Source organism: Ranitomeya variabilis, chromosome 4 (genome assembly GCF_051348905.1).
Source record: "Ranitomeya variabilis isolate aRanVar5 chromosome 4, aRanVar5.hap1, whole genome shotgun sequence".
In the NCBI taxonomy this organism is placed as follows: Eukaryota; Metazoa; Chordata; class Amphibia; order Anura; family Dendrobatidae; genus Ranitomeya; species Ranitomeya variabilis.
The window spans coordinates 691,471,629-691,492,972 of record NC_135235.1 but is presented as its reverse complement, the minus strand read 5'-3'; the positions used below and the strand labels follow the sequence as shown (position 1 = coordinate 691,492,972).

General features: G+C 44.1%; 1 protein-coding gene across 3 annotated transcripts in view; it reads right to left on the bottom strand.

The window, feature by feature from the left end:
• Positions 1-21,344, bottom strand: part of LOC143767640 (uncharacterized) — a 430,474-nt gene that overhangs the window by 4,238 nt on the left and 404,892 nt on the right. The window lies entirely within an intron of this gene.

The following is a 21,344-nucleotide window of genomic DNA, read 5'->3' as shown; positions in this document are numbered from 1 at the left end:
AAACCGGAGGAAACCCACGCAAACACGGAGAGAACATACAAACTCTTTGCAGATGTTGTCCTATACGAATACAGATGTGTTTAAATCATCAATATTTTGGTGCAAATCTGCCTCTCTCAAGATACATCTGTTTTTACAAATTCAGGGTCCCCAAGTGGTAGAGTAAGGTGTCCATGTACCATGTGGACACCAATGCACATGGACACCTAAGGCTACTTTCACACTAGCGTCGTTTGGCCTCCGTCGCAATGCGTCGTTTTGGAGGAAAAACGCATTCTGCAAAAGTGCTTGCAGGATGCGTTTTTTTCTCCATTGACTTGCATTAGCGGCGCATTGCCACATGTCGCAACCGTCGTGCGATGGTTGCGATGTGTTGCGTCAGACCGTCGGCACAAAAAAACGTTGCATGTAACATTTTTTGTGCGTCGATAGCGTCTTTTCCGACCGCGCATGCATGGCCGGAACTCTGCTCCCCCGCACATCACAATGGGGCAGCGGATGCGATGTAAAACAGCATCCGCTGCCCCCGTTGTGCGGCGCTTCCACACTATGCGGTGTGCTGCAATGTCGCATAGCGACGTGCAGTGCACGACGCTAGTGTGAAAGTAGCCTTAGGCTGGTTTCACATTTGCGGTTGTGTCCGCAGCGTTTCTGACGCATACAGCCGCATGCGTCTTGATTTCATATCTTTAACTTTTTAGACGCAGGTACAAGCTTTCGCCCGCATTTGGTTACGCATGCATATTTTCGCAGTGTGCAGCTGGGCACGGCTGACACACCTTGTTAATATTGTGTGGCGGCAAATTTCCACCGCCATACGCATGCGGACGCTTGCGGAAGGAGTGCGTCAAATAAACGCATTACAGTCTATGGGAACGTATGCATATGCATGGACATGCGTACGATTGCGTTTACGTACGCATGCGTTTTATGGTAAACATGTCTAGGAACTTGTTTTAAGCCACCCCTTAAACAAAGCTTATAAAAGAAGGTGTGGGCAGTGGAAGTCCAGTACTCAAGATTCTGGAAACGATACAAGCCTTGTAGCATCAAGTTTGGAAGACTATCAAAATGTAAGTATACAAGCTATATGACTGCCGGTGCATTTCTGCCTGCAGTCTTTAATCATTTCTGTCTCTCTTGCAGCATTCCTCTTCATGTCCTCCACTGAAGATCAGAGTTCACATAGTGGACAGGAGACTGTAGGGAGTATATTTGTTCCTGATTGGTAAGTATTCACTGTCACTATTTTACACATGTGGCAAAATATTTTTTTTTCTTTTTACAGAAACATTCCAGTGCAGAAGAGCATGAGCAGCAGGTTCGGGCCCAAGTTTCGGTGGCAAGACGGCAAGTATTCTTGACTGTTTTTAGTTATTCTTGGCTTTTTTTTTTGACTGTTTTTATTTATTCTTCACGTTTTTTTTTCCTTTTTGACTGTTTGTGTTTTAACTTTACAACATTAATGTCTGTTTCATTTCTAGGTCCCACAACAGGAGGAGGATTTTATAGACAATGACCTCCTCAACACCTTGGTGTACGAGCGAGCTCCGTTGTGGGACACCCGGGAGCATCAGCACTTGGACGCTGTGGTGATTCAGCAGTTGTGGACTGAGGTGACCCAAGCACTGATGGATAACTTAACCGTCTGAAAGCCGGCCTACAGAGACCAGTACACCATTTTTTTTTTTTTAACAAGATAGAACAGGGCATATCGGAACACCTTACGCCTGAACTCCAGCTCAACGTGATGCAAACCTGCAATGCTGCTTACGTTCAGGCTATACAGCAGACTCTGTTCTTCCACCAGCCACAGGTTACTTAACATCAATACCGAGTTCTGCTGCATACCACTGTACGGCCACCACCATGCCCAGTCCTGCCGCACACAACTACACCGCCCCCACCATGCCGGCTGTTGCTCAAAGCCACTCTACCACTATGTCGAGTCCTGCTCCTGCACGGCTGACCACGCCACAAGGCAGCCAGAAGATCCTGCACGGCTGCCCAATGCCACCACAAATAGGCCGCCTGAAGATTCTGCATGGCTGTCTACCACCCCCACCAGGCCGACATTGTGAACGACCTGCTGACCCCACCACTCCCAAGGAGACAAAAAAAACAAACTGCCCCATAAATATGGACAGAAAGGCTAAAGGACTCGTGGCAGCAGAAGTGTCTTGCTACCTCCGCCTTCACCTTCCAATGTGTCTGTGTTGTCCAGTTTTTCCTGTCCCTTCCAATGCATTTCTCCTGTCTCATGCTTCTACTCCTAATGTGTCTACTTCCATCCTTGACCTCCCAGACCCCACAAGTTTAGTTACCCATTCCCTTTGAAACCTTCATCGTCCACCCGTAGCCAATCATCCCAGCTCCACACCCCCCAGGCCCATAACATTTCCCCCTCGCCCGTTAGTAAAAGTTAATTTTTTATTTTAAATAAATTTGTGTTGCTTTTGCCCAATCACTGCTTCATCTTTGTCTCTTTCGTCGCCAGCAACACACACCGTGCGCCGACAACACACGTCGCCGTGTACACACACACTGGGTTTTTTGCCACCTCATTGCTCCATGACACAATCTATTGCCCCTCTTCTTTATTTGCTTTACACTGCAGCTTTGGAAAAATATTTTTTATAATTAAAGTACTTGGATCCAGTTCCAGACGATTTGGTAATCCGGATAGGTTTTCCATCCACTGCTCCCAAACAGTTGGGGAAATTACAAACTTAAAAAAAAAAAATTCTGCAGTTTGCTGCCATATTTCTGTGGTGGGAAGGGGGATAAATTCCACACAGAGAACATTCCACAAAGCCCGGCAGGTGTCTGCGACAATCCCAGATAGTGAAGAAATTCCTATCCGGAACTGAAATTCCTATCCGGAACTGGAGCGATGATCGGCAGATTCCTGGCTACCGGAGAGAGCCTGAGGCCGGAGACACACTGGTGCGAGATACGGCCTTGTCTCGCTGGTTAAAAGCAAGCTGTGGCACCGGCACTCCGGAGCGGAGCATGCAGCTGCATAGCAATACATGGAGCAGCACGCTCCGCTCTGGAGTGCCGGTGCCACAGCTTGCTTTTAACCAGCGAGACAAGGCCGTATCTCGCACCAGTGTGTCTCCGGCCTAACACAAGCTCACAAGCAAATGCAAAGGAAAGAAACAAGTTGACATCCAAATCCTGATGGATCTTTGCATGGAGATTTTCTATCTTGACACAGGAGCAAAATGTGAGGATTTCAGCTGTACAAGGGTTTATTATACAGAAATCACATTAGCAACGCCCAATGGGAGTGGCTTGTGTCAAAGAAATTCTCCTTTAAAACATTTTTTCCTATAAAACGCATGTGCATAATCGAACGCATGCAAACGCTGCCTTTTATCAGTCATGCGTAAGTTGATGCGGATAAAAAACGCAAAGTTATGTGTTTTGCCTTGCGTTTACATATGAAACGCTGCAGACTCAACCGCAAATATGAACCAAGCCACTCCACCATTCGGGGACCCTGAACCTGTAAAAACAGATGTATCTTTAGATAGACAGATTCGCACCGAAATGTTGATGATTTAAACCTATCTGTATTCATATGGGCCTATTATCCAAAATTGTGGATTTTCTTGTTTCAGCACAATAAAACGTTAAAAATGTATCTATCGTGAGCCAGAGTTCTACCATTTTAATGTATTTGGCAATACTATAGCGAAAAGAACCCATTTAATCTATGGTGCGTGTGTTTCTGGAGCACAATCTGGGCACTGTGTGTTGAGTAATAAAGTGGTATATTTTCAATTTTTACTCTCCAACATCCACTGCACGCTAATTACCAGAAAGTGGCTGTGGAGTCAAAATTGTTATTACTCCTAGAGACTAACTTGAGGGTTAGGCTGTCCGAAATGAAGTCAATTTATGGGGATTGCTACTGCTCTGATTTTCTGATGTTTTGTCATATTAGGGCTTTTACAAATGCTGTGTCCCATTTCCTCTGGGATAAGATGTCTGCTTATTCATTCTGCAGGGGGTGCTGGTAATGGAGGAGACATCAGAACCAGAAGCTCTGGGGGGGGTGCAGATTCTGTGCAGCCACTAAGATTAAGGTGCCTGTGACCTGTGGTACCATCCATTCTGGCAGATTGGGTGTGTACGCTGTCCAGTTAAAATAATCTGCTCCCTACGTCAGCCAATTGGAAATCACCGCACCCTACTAAAGCTCGAAACATATTGCTGGAAGCTGCGAGAAATGCTTGTTCTACTCTGGTTCTGTCCTCTGTACTCAGCTCCCAGCTTGTGCTTTTGTTTCCTGTTGTGACCCTGGCCTGTTTACTGACTACTCTTGAGTCTTCTGACTTTTTATTTTTTCTCTGCCCTCCCAGTTGTGCCCCGACTACATGACTATTCTTCTTGCCATCTCATACTACAGAAAAGCAAGTTTCAACGTGGCCCAAGCCTAGGGGTCTGTGTGTAAGTCCAGAGGTAGAGGGGTTAAAGAAGTTAAAGGATAATAGGCAAAACTGTGACTATAGACAATAACACATCTACTGAAATAATCAAGCTGAACAGTCTTTTTTTAAAGTATAAAAAAAGTGTAACTAATGGTAAAACCTCTTAGGGGTTATTAGAGTGTGGGTGTCAGTGGCTCTTGGCAATACACTGTGTGCAGAATTATTAGGCAAGTTGTATTTTAATCACGATACTTTTTAGACATGTTGTCCTACTCCAGTCCGTACAGGCTTGAGAGCCAAGTACCAATTAAGTAAATCAGGCGAAGTGCATCTATGTAATGAGGAGGGATGTTGTCTAATGACATCAAAACACTATATAAGTTGTGCTTATTAGGCAACTTTTTTTCCTTTGGCAAAATGGGTCAGAAGAGAGATTTGACGGGCTCTGAAAAGTCCCAAATTGTGAGATGTCTTGCAGAGGGATGTAGCAGTCTTGATTGAAATTGCCAAACATTTGAAGAGTGATCACCGAAGAATCAAGCGTTTCATGGCAAATAGCCAACAGGGTCGCAAGAAGTGTGGTGGGCAAAAAAGGCACATTGAGGAAAATCAAGCATGAAGCTGCCAAGATGCCATTTGCCACCAGTTCTGCAATATTTCAGAGTTGCAACGTTACTGGAGTAACAAAAAGCACAAGGTGTGCGACACTCAGGGACAAGGCCAAGGTAAGGAAGGCTGAAAAACGACCACCTTAGAACAAGAAACATAAGATAAAACGTCAAGACTGGGCCAAGAAATATCTTAAGACTGACTTTTCAAAGGTTTTATGAACTGATGAAATGAGAGTGACTCTTGATGGGCCAGATGGATGGGTCAGAGGTTGGATCAGTAAAGGGCAGAAAGCTCCACTCCGACTCAGACGCCAGCAAGGTGGAGGTGGGGTACTGGTAAGGGCTGGTATCATCAAAGATGAACTTGTGGGACCTTTTCGGGTTGATGATGGAGTGAAGCTCAACTCCCAGACCTACTGCCAGTTTCTGGAAGACAACTTATTCAAGCAGTGGTAGAGGAAGAAGTTGGTATCGTTCAAGAAAAACATGATTTTCATGCAGGACAATGCCCATCACATGCCACCAACTATTCCACAGCATGGCTGGCCAGTAAAGGTCTCAAAGAAGAAAAAAAATAATGACATGGTCCTCTTGCTCACCTGAACCCCATAGAGAACATGTCATCCCTCATAAAATGTGAGATCTACAGGGAAGGAAAACAGTACACCACTCGGAATAGTGTCTGGGAGGCTGTGGTGGCTGCTGCATGCAATGATGATCGTAAACAGATCAAGCAACTGACAGAATCTATGGATGAAAAGCTGTTGAGTGTCATCATAAAGAAAGGTGGCTATATTGGTCACCAATTTTTTGGGTTTTGTTGTTGCATGTCAGAAATGTTTATTTCTAAATTTTTGTCACGGGAAGACTAGGTGAGCGAGAGCTAATAACCCGGGCCCCTGCAGTTTCCCTCAGACTAGGGAAATCCTGTCTGACCCTCTACCTGGAGTTTACAGTGATGGTGTGCATGTCCAGACCTCGAACCTCACCCTGACTCCTGTTTTAACCCTAGGCTGATACCTCCGCCCTCCACCCAGTGAAGAGGTAATATTCCAATACCCACAATTAGCACAGACAAGGATAAAGGAAAATATACACCATGCCGCAGTCACTCAGGAATACACTATAAATGTGCAGGGCAAAATAAATACAAATATAGGAAAAAGTAAATAAGACAGAGGAAAATACACCACCAGCAACGAATCTCCAACAACCAGCTCTCCACTCCAGACCGAGATAACAACGCACAAGACAGAAGCTATAATCGGCGACGCCCAATGAACAGGAGAATTATTTAAAGGCCATGGCCCGGCTTCCAATCCGAGGATTAGGTAAATTAACCCCGGAACAGTTAGATAAAATCTAGCAGACGCCAATGAGCAAATAGTGGTCAAAAGCGGAATTACCGCTGTCTGTCGGATGACCTGGTCTGAACAGCGTCCGACATGACAATTTTGTGCAGTTATATTGGTTTACCTGGTGAAAATAAACAAGTGAGATGGGAATATATTTGGTTTTTATTAAGTTGCCTAATAATTCTGCACAAACAGATATCCTCCTAAGATAGCCAAATCTAAAAAAAAAACCACTCCAACTTCAAAAAATATTAAGCTTTGATATTTATGAGTCTTTTGGGTTGATTGAGAACATAGTTGTTGATCAATAATAAAAATAATCCTCTAAAATATAACTTGCCAACTAATTCTGCACACAGTGCATAAACTGTCGTAAAGGTCAATATTTTCTATCACATGAGTTTCAACAAGAAATATACTTTTAAATAGTATTTATAATAATTTGTAATATGTATAATAGTGCAGAGCTGACGTGTGATAAATTTAGATTTTAAGCATTTGAAAGAGGCAATGGAGACTTTTTTTTAACCCCTTTACCCCCAAGGGTGGTTTGCACGTTAATGACCAATTCTGACCACTGTCCATTTATGAAATTATAACTTTAGAATGCTTCAATGGATCCCAGAGATTCCGATAATGTGTTCTCGTGACAGATTGTACTTCATGATAGTAGTAAAATTTCTTTGATATTACTTGCGTTTATTTGTGAAAAAAAATGGAAATTCGGCGAAAATTTCGCATTTTTCCAACTTTTAATTTTCTTGCCCTAAAACCACACAGATATGTTACACAAAATACTTAAAAACTAACATTTCCCCCATGTCTACTTTACATCAGCACAATTTTGGATCCAATTTTTTTTTCTGTTAGGGAGTTATAAGGGTTAAAATTTGACCAGCGATTCCTCAATTTTACTACACAATTTTTTTTAGGGACCACATCACATTTGAAGTCTCTTTGAGTAGTCTATATGATAGAAAATATCAAAAAGTGACACAATTCTAAAAGCTGCACCCCTCAAGGTGCTCAAATCCACATTTAAGAAGTTTATTAACCCTGCAGGTGCTTCACCGGAATTTTTGGAATGTAAAAAAAAAAAAAAAAAAAAACATTTTTTTTTTTTTAGTTTACAAAAAAATTCATTCAGATCCAATTAGTTTTCCCCAAGAGCAACAGGAGAAATTGAACAGCAAAAGTTGTCCAATTTGTCCTGACTATGCAGATACCTCATATGTGGGAGTAAACCACTGTTTGGGTGCACGGCATAGCTCGGAAGGGAAGGAGCGCCATTTTACTATTTCAACGCAGAATTGGCTGGAATTGAGATCAGACGACATGTCGCATTTGGAGAACCCCTGATGTGCCTAAACAGTGGAAACCCCCCACAAGTGACCCCATAAGGAACTTATCTAGATGTGTTGTCGGAACTTTGAACCCCCAATTGTTTCACTAAAGTTTATAAACGCAGAGCGGTGAAATTAATAAAATAATTTTTTTCCCACAAAAATGATTTTTTAGCCCCCAGTTTTGTATTTTCCCAAGGGCAACAGGAAAAATTGGACCCCAAAAGTTGTTGTCCAATTTTTCCTGAGTACACCGATACCGCATATGTGGGAGAAAACTACTGTTTGGGCACACGTCGAGGCTCGGAAGGGAAGTGGTGTTTTGGAATGCAGGCTTTGATGGAATGGTCTGCGGGCGTCACGTTACGTTTGCAAAGCCTCTGATGTACATAAACAGTGGAAACCGCTCAATTCTAACTCCAACCCTAACCCAACACACCCCTAACCACACCCTTAACCCTAATCCCAACCCCAATACACCCCTAACCCTAATACCAACCCTAACCATAAACCTAACACATCCCTAACCCAACCATAAACGTAATCCAAACCCTAACCCAAACCCCAACTGTAGCCCCAACTCTAACCCTAACTTTAGCCCCAACCCTAACGGGAAAATGGATATAAATACATTTTTTTTAATTTTATTATTTTTCCCTAACTAAGGGGGTGATAAAAGGGGAGTTTTATTTACTATTTAGAGCGGGTTTTTAGGTTTGGCTGCTGTCACACACTAAAAGATGCTTTTTATTGCAAAAAATAGTTTTCCAGGATGTCCCTCCTCACAGCACCAGCAGGAGGTTGTCCTTCATATCCTTGATAGGGACAGGAACACAGAAGAGGTTAAATAGCCCCTCCCCACCACCACCCTTCAGTGTTTTTCCTGTCCCTATCAGGGACAGACGCAGGAGAGTGTTCTCCAGAAGATAATGGAATTTACCTGATGTTGATGTCAGGTGTGGACGAGCTGATGCTCCCGAATGTGGCCATATCCTCCTGGAGGGGGCTCTGGGCCGCGGGAGTCCCCATGAACGGGGATTCCATTATATTGCATGAATCCGATGGAGGTCCCTCATGCGTTATAGGTCGAGCTGTGGGCTCCCGTCAGCTACCTCATCCCTTCAGATGGGCTCAGGGCAGCGGCTTCTGCAAAGGTGTCTGGCTGCCGTCTCCCCGGTATGTGCTGTCTCCACATGAGGCGCCGCCGTCTCTCCGAAGTTCCGGCACCGGCGGCATCTCCCCAGACTTCCGGCGCTTTGCTTCAGTGAGAGCTGCGCCGGTGAAGACTTCCGGGGGCGTGGCCAAATTCCCGTGGTTTGCGGCGCCGGCGGTTTCCGGTGTCCCGGAGGGCCGGGGCACGTCCGCGAAGCAAGGAGAGAGACTGGGGCATGATGGCGCTGAAAGCAGATGGTCCCAAGCTGGTCAGAGTGCGTTCCGGATGACGCATGCACACTACAGCTGGGGATCGGCAGATACCGAAAATTGGCAGCAGCTGAGCTCGGAAATAGGACGAATCAGATGTTTTGCAGTTGGGTAAGACTGACTAATGACGGATAGTTGACAACACATCTAACTTAGTAAGATGAAAGGTGCAAGCTGTCCAGACATCCAGTCCCTAGAGCTGCCCACGGACCATGTGAGTAAACGTGGTGGGGAAGTACCTAACAGGACCTTAGTTCCAATAGCTACAGGGCCTTCCTTTTACATTTTAGGACAAAGACATCCCTAAACGGTCTACTACAACCACTAAGAAGAAGGCTATCAGATGTCCGTTATGTACTGTCAAACTCCCAGACGGTTATAACAAGCAGCTATGCGAAGTGTGCATCGCTAAACTGCTCAAAGACGAACAGGCTTATTGACTAACATAGATTATGATTAGAGATGAAGTCCAGGCTACTGTTTCAACAATGGTGCCACCCCAATCCCCTCATCCTAAAAGGCCCAGATGGGATGTGGACCTCAGATCGGAAGAGGGAGAGGTATCAGGTTATTCCGACCCGGACTTGGGTGAAGGTGACAATTCCTCGGTAGTGTTCCCGGAGGAACGCAAAAAGATACCTTTTCTCGTCTGAGAACACGGATGTGCTCCTAAAAGCAGTTAGAACTACCATGAAAGTTGAGGACTCCACTGAACCCCTATCAGTTCAGGATGAGATGTTCGGCGGCATGAGAAGACGCAGAAACAGAGTATTTCCGGTTAACAACCATATAACGGCAATGATACTGGAAGAACGGGAAGATGTGGGACAAAAGCTAGTAGTCCCGAGGGACTTCAAGTACTGTCTTCCCTTCGATCCGGAAGAAACTAAAGGTACCTTCACACTAAACGATATCGCTAGCGATCCGTGACGTTGCAGCGTCCTGGCTAGCGATATCGTTTAGTTTGACAGGCAGCAGCGATCAGGATCCTGCTGTGATGTCGCTGGTCGTTGTACAAAGTTCAGAGCTTTATTTGGTCGTCAGACCGGCGTTTATCGTCGTGTTTAACACCAAAAGCAACGATACCAGCGATGTTTTACACTGGTAACCAGGGTAAACATCGGGTTACTAAGCGCAGGGCCGCGCTTAGTAACCCGATGTTTACCCTGGTTACCAGCGTAAAAGTAAAAAAAACAAACAGTACATACTCACCTGCGCGTCCCCCGACGTCCGCTTCCCACACTGACTGAGCGCCGTAAAGTGAAAGTACAGCACAGCGGTGACGTCACCGCTCTGCTGTTAGGGCCGGCGCTCAGTCTGTGCAGGAAGCGGACGCTGGGGGACGCGCAGGTGAGTATGTAGGGTTTTTTTTTTTTTACATTTTACGCTGGTAACCAGGGTAAACATCGGGTTACTAAGCGCGGCCCTGCGCTTAGCAACCCGATGTTTACCCTGGTTACCCGGGGACCTCGGCATCGTTGGTCGCTGGAGAGCGGTCTGTGTGACAGCTCTCCAGCGACCAAACAGCGATGCTGCAGCGATCGGCATCGTTGTCGCTATCGCTGCAGCGTCGCTTAATGTGAAGGTACCTTAAGGTCTGGGAGTCAGTACCAAAGATCGACATTCCGGTAGCTAAAGTCTCAAGGAAGAAATCTATTCCTTTCGAAGACTCATCTGGTTTAAAAGACCCAATGGATAAAAGATCGGAAGATCTCCTCAAAAAAGCCTGGGAGTCATCAGCTGCCATTATGAAAACAAACATAGCGGCTACCTCTGTAGCGAAATCCATGAGTCTCTGGTAGAAGAGCTGGAAGGTCACATTAAAGACAGAACTCCCACGGAAGAAATTCTAAAAATCACTGTTAATACTAAGAATGGCCACTGATTTCATGGCAGATGCTTCAGCGGAGTCAGTGCGTTTTGCAGCTAGAAATAATGCGCTGTCAAATTCGGCAAGGCGGGCCTTGTGGCTGCGATCTTGGACGGGAGATACTCAGTCGAAAAACAAGCTTTGTTCGATTCCGTTCTCAGGATCCCATGTATTTGGTCCTGTCTTAGACAAACTGCTTGAGAAAGCATCTGATAAAAAGAAGGGCTTTCCCGAAGAAAAGCCAAAGAAAATGCCATTCTTTCGGAAAACTCGTTCCCACCCTAGGCAGGACTATAAAGGGAAAGGGAAGTCTGCCAGATGGAGCTACCCTAAAGGCGGCAGAGGAAGAGGTTCCTTTCGAGACCAATAGTCGGGACCCAGCAGACAATGACGCCAACAATATAGGAGGGAGACTGCAGTACTTCCTAGAGGGCTGGCAGTATATCACTCAAAATCAATGGATCCTTCAGACGGTCGCCTAAGGGTACAAGATAGCTTTCACTCAACTACCTCCCAGAAGGTGCTGCCTAACACGTACCGAGTCGCAAGCAGTCCATCAAAGATTGTTAACAGATATACAAGAGCTTTCAGAACTGCAGGTCATAGTTCCGGTACCCCATCACCAGCAGTTTCATGGAAATTACTCTAGTCTGTTCTCCATAAAAAAAACCCGAGTGGAGAATACCGTACAATAACAAACAAAGCCATTAAATCAGTAGGTAGCTTACAAACGCTTCAAGATGGAGTCCCTCTGATCAATTATACCTTTAATAAAAAAAAGAACTCAGTGATGTGCACGATAGATCTAAAACATGCGTATTACCATGTACCCATCCATGCCTCACACCAGAAATTCCACAGATTTGCAATAAAAGACCACAAGAAAATTCATCATTTCCAGTTGAGGTGCCTACCATTCGGCCTCGCTTCGGCTCCACGGATATTCACAAAACTCATGACAGAAGACATGGCTCACTTAAGAGAAAAGAACGTTCTCATCGTCCCATACCTAGACGATCTGTTGATAGCAGACTCGCCACATCAGATGGAAGAGTCTTTAACATGGACCACGTCGCTCCTGGAGTGGATAATAAATTCAAAAAAATCAAGTTCATTCCAGAAAGGGAGAAAATATTCCTGGGAGTACTGCTAGACTCCGAACGGGAATACTCTTTCCTACCAGATCAAAAACAACAAACAAGCCGGAATTTCAGGCGCTAATAAAACGCAGACATATATCCATCAGGAAAGCCATGAGGATTCTAGGTCTAATGACCTCATGTATTCCCAGCATACAGTGGAGCCAGTTTCATTCAAAAACCCTTCAAAGGGAGGTCCTTTCAGTATGGGATGGCAAAAAAGATTTGTTGGACAACAAGATGTTATTATCCAGAGAGTTAAAACAATCAATATCTTGGTGGGTCAACATAAAGAACCTCAAAGAAGTGAGACCCTGGAGAGTGTCTCCATGCATAAATGTAACCACAGATGCAAGCGTAAGTGGCTGGGGAGCTCACATAGAAGGACGTTACCTTCAGGGAACATGGTCTACATCTGTACGCAACAGTTCCTCCAATTACAGGGAACTCCGAGCAGTTTGGGAAGCACTGAAAAGATGTCAAAAGGAGGTGCAGGGGCGTCATCTCAGAATCTTCTCGGACAACTCGACCACGGTATCTCTCCTTCATCAAGGAGGTCCGCGGTACCGTCACCTGCAGGGATTGGCCGAATCAATATTCTCTTGGGCAGAGCGCACTGTGAAGTCCATCACAGTGGTACATCTAAAAGGTTCAAAGAACCAGATAGACTTTCTCAGCAGGGAAAGGGTGCAACCCTCAGAATGGTCTCTAAACAAAAAAGTCTGTTCAGCTTAGGGTGCTTTCACACTAGCGTCGTACGATGCACGTCGCAATGCGTCGTTTTGGAGAAAAAACGCATCTTGCAAAGTTGCCTGCAGGATGCGATTTTTCTCCATAGGGTTGCATTAGCGACGTGCGTTGTGTTTTGGCGGACCGGTGGCACAAAAAAATGTAACTTTTTTTTGTGCGTCGTGTCCGCCATTTCCGACCGCGCATGCGTGGCCGGAACTCCGTCCCCAACTCCCCGGAAATCACAATGGGGCAGCGGATGCGTTGAATAACTGCATCCGCTGCCCCTGTTGTGCTTTTTTTTCACAGCATGCATCGGTACGTCGGCACAACGCATTGCATCGTGCGTCGTACAACGCTAGTGTGAAAGTAGCCTAACCCAGAGATGAGGCACTCCACAGATTGTATTTCGCCTTGAGGAGAATAAGTCTAAGACAAGAGTTTTTTTCATTAAATCTAAGAGACCATCCAACCGGGGTGGATGCCTTAGCACAAAACTGGAACATGGAACTTGCTTATGCATTCCCACCACTCGCCCCAATACCGAGAATTTTGAGGAAAATACAGGAAAGTCCTACAACAATAATCTTAATAGTGCCATATTGGCCCAAGAGGAGCTGGTTCCCCCTTTTGAAGAAGTGGATGGCGTTGGAAGATCCAGTTCTGCTACCATCAAGGTGGGACCTTCTGACGCAGGGACCGCTGGTCCATCAAAACCTAGAGATGCTACCACTTTCAGCGTGGATCTTGAAAAGGAGATCCTGAGATCAAAAGGTCTATCAGATTCAGTCATCTTAACCATGCAAAAAAGCAGGAAGCCAGTGACATCAGCTATATATCTAAAAATCTGGAAAAATTTTTGCACATACAGAGAAAAAACTACAATATCCACCTTTCAAGGACCAAATATTCCTCAGATCTTAAACTTCTTTCAAGCAGGCTTCGACATGGGTTTAAGACCTAGTCCTTTAAAAGTACAAATTTCAGCTTTGGGCGCCTTTTATGACTATCCACTAGCCAACCATCCCTGGGTAGTAAGGTTCATTAAAGTTACGCAACGCATTAGGCCAACAATACGTAGCTCAGTAACCACAGGAATCTCAGTTTGGTACTAAACGAATTACGGAAAGCTCCATACGAACCTCTAGATAAAGCAGACCTAAAGTCTGTAACATTCAAAACTGTCTTTCTGGTTGCAATAACGTCAGCAAGGCAAAAAGGTGAGATCCAAGCTCTCTCCATAATGGACCCATACTTAAACATCCAGGAAGATTGTATTATCTTGAAATTGGATCCTACTTTTCTCCCCAAAGTAGTGACTGACTTCCACAGAAATCATGAAATCATATTACTTATGTTCTGCCAGAACTACAACAACGACAAAGAACGTTCTCTCCATTCTTTGGATGTCAAAAGGACCGTTCTACAATATTTAAAACTAACAGAAGGCTGGAGAATTGACTCAAACCTCTTTATCCAGATGACCGGGAAGAACAGAGGAAAAGTCTTAGTTACTCACCGGTTAACTGTGTTTTTCGGAGTCCATGACAGCACCAGAGAGAGAGGGGATGCGCCCTTCAGGAACAGGAAACCTACAGATACATAAGGGCGGCACCTCTCCCACACATCAGTTGGTTTACAGAGCACAAGAGGACCACCAAGGTTAATAACAATTTACACACAACGATACTACTACTAATTATCTACCACGAGTGGAATATAATAAGGACGAAGTGTACACCCAGAACTTAAGAAGACGGAAGGGTATGTACGGGTGCTGTCATGGACTCCGAAAAACACCATTAACCGGTGAGTAACTAAGACTTTATCGGTCATCCATGACAGCACCACAGAGAGAATTACAGAGAGTAAACTGTTTAGGGAGGGTCTACGGCTTGCAGCATCCTTACACCAAAAGAGAGGTCCGAAGAGGCACCCAGGTTTAATCTATAATGGTCAAAGAATGTGTTTGGAGAAGACCAAGTAGCAGCCTTACATATTTGGTAGATCGACACCTCCAACCTCTCCACCCACGAAGCAGCCATAGCTCTAGTGGAATGCGCCCTTAGTTTTTCAGGTGCTGGCTTGCCCTTTGAGACGCATGCCAGCGAAATAGCCTCCCTGATCCACCTAGCTAGCATAGATTTTGACGCTCTATGACCTTTCCTACTACCCTGATAGGACACGAATAGGGCGTTATCAAACTTCCAAGGATCAGTAACTGCTAGATACTCTAGGATACATCTTCTTATGTCTAGAGTGTAGTTTCCTTTCTTTATCTTTAGTAGGATTAGGGAGGAAGGATGGAATAACTATTTCATGTGTTCTATGAAATCTGGACACTACTTTAGGAAGATATGCTGTATCAGGGGAAAATATCACTCTATCATCCCTAAGGTGTATGTAAGGGGGAAGCCTGGATAATGCCTGGATGTCGCCTTTCCTACGAGCTGACGTTAGGGTTACCAGAAAGGCTACTTTAAGAGACAAGATCTTAATAGAGGCTGAAGAAATTGGTCTCAAATGGGGTTTCTGTCATGGCCATGAGGACTAAGTTTAAGTCCCACGGCATGACCCTATTCTTCATTATTGATCTAGACCTTTTTGCCACCTTAATGAATCTACTGATCCAATAATTTTCAGAAATGTTGCCGCCAAAGAGGGCCCCTAGGGCTGACACCTGTACTTTAAGAGTATTTGGAGATAACCCCATATCTAACCCTTTTTGTAAGAACTTCAAAATCTGGTCTATTGGTGTTGATTGACCAGCTACCACCCCTGAGTTTTGAAGAAACCTTTTCCAGATCCTGACAAATTTTGGTGGTGATTATTTTCCTGCTCTTCAGCAGAGTGTTAATCAGGCCCAGAGAGAAACCTCTATCTCTTAATAGCGACCGCTCAAAATCCACACCGCCAGACGAATGCCAACCGCCCGAGGATGGTAGACTGGGCCCTGGGATAGGAGATCCGAGATGTCTGGAAATACCCATGGGTCGGATATTGACATGGTCCTGAGGCACGAGAACCATGTCCTTCTGGGCCAGAATGGGGCAATCACTATAACTCTGGCCTTGTCCTTCCTGATTTTCCTCATCACCAGAAGAAGTAGAAACAGGGGCGGGAAAGCATAAGCTAGCCTGAAGTTCCAGTCTGTCAGAAAGGCATCTACTGACAAAGGATTCTCTCTGGGGTTCAGAGAGCAGAATTGCCTCACTTTCTTGTTTTCCTTTGTGGCGAAGAGATCCACCTCTGGTTGACCCCACTTTTCCACAATGAGGTTGAAGATGGAGTCTCCCTGCCTCAAGGTGTTGTGGCTTAAGTAATCCGCCGTAGTATTTTCTATCCCTCTTATATGAAGAGCAGTTAACGAGAGAAAGTGTTGCTCCGCTAGTTGGAACAGGCGATCCGCCACATTCATCAGGGATTTGGAACGGGTTCCTTGATGATTGATATATGCCACGGTGACCCGATTGTCGGAGAATATCCGCACGTAGTGGCCCTGTAGATAGACAAGGAGTCTTTAAACTGCCTGTTCCACTGCCGTTAACTCCTTCAGGTTAGAGGACATTTCCGTCTGAAGATGGTCCCAAAGTCCCTGGCTTATAATTTCACCCATGTGAGCCCCCCAACCAGAAGGGCTAGCGTCTGTGGTGATTATATGGGTTACATTATATTCCCAGGGGACCCCTGTAGACAGGTTGTTCCGGTCTACCAACCATCCGAGGGATACAATAGTATTTTGGGACAAAGTCAGTTGGCTCTCATGGCTACCCCCCAATATTTTTTGGCGTAATAATACTTTGCCCTGAAGTTTTCTTGTATGATACTGGGCCCATCGCACCGCGGGAATGCAGGACGAGAGAGAGCCTAAAAGAGACATCGCTTTTCTAAGGGACATGGTGGGGTTATTGGAGGCATTTAGGACTTGAAGGTGCAGGCGAACTATTTTATCGGGAGGTAGACGGCATTCCAGATCTTGGGAATCCAAGGTCAGGCCTAAGAATTGCTGCACTCATGGGCTGTAATCGGGACTTTTTGATATTTAGTAACCATCCTAGTCACTCCAGGGCAGACATTACCTTTTGAAAACTGCTCTAAGCAGTGATCCGCTGTTTTACCTACGATAAGGAAATCGAGGTAGGGGATTACCAGGATGTCAGACTCATGTAGGTGGGTCATGATCTCAGCTATGACTTTAGTAAATACACAGGGGGGCGACCGATATGCCAAAAGGGAGGGCCCTATATTGGAAATGTCTGATCACCCCATCTAACTGGACCGCTACCCTAAGGAATTGTTGGTGGCCTGCATAAATGGGGATATGGTAATAGGCGTCCTTTAAATCTAACACCACCATAAAGAAGTTTTAAAACAGTAATTTTATTGCAGTATTAACTGTCTCCATCTTAAACGATTGTACGGTCAGAAAATTGTTATGTGCTCTAAGGTTGATAATAGTTCTGAAGGAACCGTCTGGTTTTCGTATTAGGAACAGAGGAGAGTAGAATCCTCTACTCCATTCTCCCTCCGGCACCTCTGATGGGACCTTTTTCCTGAGCAGGTCGTGAATTTCCGATTCCAGGGCCACCTGCTCTGCCAGAGAGGACCTGAGCGGGGTAATTTTGTAGAAATTTTGGGGGATAGAGGTGAACTCTAGGCGTAGACCCGTAGCTATTATCCCCAAAATCCAATTGCTATTGGACCAGGCTAGGTAGAAGGTAGACAGTCTACCTCCTACCGGGGCGACTAGTCATTGGGGTGGCTTTTTAAACTTCATGGGATGCTTCCTGATGCCCCCCACCTCCAAACATGAATCCGGTACCTTTTTTCTTTTTATCATCTCATCTGCCCTGATCCCTGGCCGGCCTTCTGCGAAAGAACCTTTTCCCCGTGAAAGGACATCTATAAGAGGTGGTTGGTAGACTGGGAAACTGTTTTCTCATCTCCGGCTTAGAGCAAAGACGGGATCTGGCCTGAATGTCGCCGGGTCTACACTTCAGCCATAGGGCCCTGCGTGCCGCATTTGATAACCCTGCAGCCCTAGCTGCCATCCTTGCAGAATCTGTGGATGCGTCGGCGAGAAAAGCAGCGGCATTCTGGATTGTCGGCAGGGATTTTAACATGGATTCCCTAAAGGCTCCATCTTCTATTTTAGATTCTAGTTGGTCCAGCCAAACCATCATCTATCTGGCTGTGCATGTTGCAGCTACTGCCGGTCTTAGAGCACCAGCCGATATCTCCCAAGTCCCTTTAAGAAACAAATCTGCCTTCTTATCAAGTAGATCTTTCAAAGAAGCCATGTCATCAAATGGAATAGAGGAGTTTTTAGAAGCCTTAGCCACCGCTGCATCTAATTTTGGTGCCTTATCCCATGTGCTCACCACGGGGTCATCAAAGGGATATCTCCATTTAAAGGCTGGCGGTAGGGAGCCATTTTTTTCTTGCTTTTTCCACTCTCTCTTGATTAGGTTCTGAACCTTGTCATTAAGTGGAAATGATCTACGCTTTCTCGGGTCTAGACCGCCAAACATCAGGTCTTGCGCCTAAAGTTCTGGTTTTTCGTCAGCTACCCCCATGATGGACCTGACTGATTTAACCAGCCTGTCCATCTGGTCCAGCGGAAAGCAAAACCGATTAGAATCCTCTTCTGAAGAGGATGCAGGGGAGACTGAGGCTTCCAAACCACATTCTTTCCCCGGGGCAATAGACGAGTCTGATTCTGAAACTCTAGCTTCCCTTTTCCTCTTGGAAACAAAGATTTTGGGAATCTTTTACTTCTCTCCTGAGGATTTCCCTTAGGTTCGAAGTAAAATCGGGAGTTTCTTCCGCCACCTATGGGAGCGGAAAGAATGTAACCCTATGTAATTTAACTAGTACTACCGCTATATTATGTATAAATATATTTTCCCTTTTCTGCCTACCGTCTGTCGCACACACGACAGCAGTTGAATTCTAACAATTATAATATTAAACTTTCATATGTTATGAGTGGTTCTTCTGTTGACTTCTTGGACATTAAAATCCAAGTGGATCAGAATCTTTTTTTGCAAACTGATGTACACAGGAAACCAACTTCAACTAATTCACTGCTTCATGCAGAATCAAGTCATCCTTACAGCATGATCAGGGCTATCCCTGTTGGTCAATTTCTCAGGATGAGGCGGATCTGCTCTACAGAACCAAAATTTGATCTACAAGCTAAAGATCTCCGTGAAAGATTTCGGGCAAGAGGGTGTTCACATAGATGCATCAAGGCAGGGTACAATAGGGTAAAAGATGTTCTCTGGATGCTCGATTGTGTCCAAGGGCCAAAAAAAAACTTGGTGGAGGATAAAATCTGGTATATCTCCACATACAATGGTGAGTGGCCTTCAATGCGTGCGTGTTTACAGAAGCATTGGGATATATTAAAAACAGATCCAACCCTAGCCAAATGTATTACTGATGTTCCCCTTATGACCTCAAGAGGAAGTAAAAACATAGGAGATATCTTGATGAGTAGTCATTATGTTCCTAAATTGATCAAAGAAAAAAACCCTTTTGGTACCCATGGACCAGTTGAAGGATGTTTCCCTTGTGGGGACTGTATTGCATGTGTGAATATTGTTCGCTCTTCAACATTCGAATCTACAAAAAACTGTTTTGTATTAAACAATATATAACATGCAATACGACTCAAGTGATTTATTATGCCACTTGCACATGTCCCAAAACCTATATTGGGTTAACATCAAGGCGTCTTGGTACTTGAACATGAGAACATGTTTGGGACATTACAGCAGCTAAAACAGAAACGGAGGTTTCTCAATTAAAAACACTGCCTAGACATTTTCATCAATTTCATAACTGTGATCCCAAACAATTTTTTGGAAAAGGTATTGAGCATGTGCAATGTGGCTTTCGCGGTGGTGATATCCACCGCTTGTTAGCGCAAAAAGAGTGTAGGTGGATTTTTGTTTTAGATTCTATGGTGCCCAAAGGGCTTAAATGAGAGTATGGGCTACTCTTCCTTTTAGTAATTCTCGTGCCTTGGTATCTTTAAATGCATGGTGTGGGCCCCTTCTCCAGATATATTCTTACCACCTTTTGGTTGGTCTCTATTATATTTTAATATTTTATGTTTTTTAACACGTTTGTCTTCTGACTTTTAGTTTTATATGTGATCCATGTTGGAATTGGACAACAAGGACGATCTGTGGATGCACTTTTTTCACTTGCAAGTCACTACACCGTCAAGTCTAGCACAATTAATCATAATGGACTTAGTAATCTTTGTATCACTTTTTAAATATTTATATATTGTAACATTGTTGTGTAAATTATAAGTATTCACAATATATGCTTCAATTAATATGCATTTTGCAATGATCACAATGTTATTTGAATAGTTATATATTATATAATAGTTTTGTTAAAAAAAATTATATATATATGTATATATATATATATATATATATATATATATATGTGTATGTATGTGTATGTATGTATGTATGTATGTATGTATGTATGTATGTATGTATGTATGTATGTATGTATGTATGTATGTATGTATGTATGTATGTATGTATATATATATATATATATATATATATATATATATATATATATATATATATATATATATAATTGTGGCCCGATTCTAACGTATCGGGTATTCTAGAATATGCATGTCCCCGTAGTATATGGACAATGATGATTCCAGAATTCGCGGCAGACTGTGCCCGTCGCTGATTGGTCGAGGCAACCTTTATGACATCATCATCGCCATGGCAACCATTATGACATCTACATCGATACTGTGCCCGTCACTGATTGACGTCAGAGACGCGGGATTTCCATTGTGACATCATCGTCGCCATGCTATGCCCGTCTCTGATTCAGAATGATGAATGATGAATCAGACGCGGGATTTCCAGGACAGACAGACGGAAAAACCCTTAGATAGATAGATAGAGAGATATATATATACATATACATACATACACATACAGGTCCTTCTCAAAAAATTAGCATATAGTGTTAAATTTCATTATTTACCATAATGTAATGATTACAATTAAACTTTCATATATTATAGATTCATTATCCACCAACTGAAATTTGTCAGGTCTTTTATTGTTTTAATACTGATGATTTTGGCATACAACTCCTGATAACCCAAAAAACCCTGTCTCAATAAATTAGCATATTTCACCCGTCCAATCAAATAAAAGTGTTTTTTAATAACAAACAAAAAAAACCATCAAATAATAATGTTCAGTTATGCACTCAATACTTGGTCGGAAATCCTTTGGCAGAAATGACTGCTTCAATGCGGCGTGGCATGGAGGCAATCAGCCTGTGACACTGCTGAGATGTTATGGAGGCCCAGGATGCTTCAATAGCGGCCTTAAGCTCATCCAGAGTGTTGGGTCTTGCGTCTCTCAACTTTCT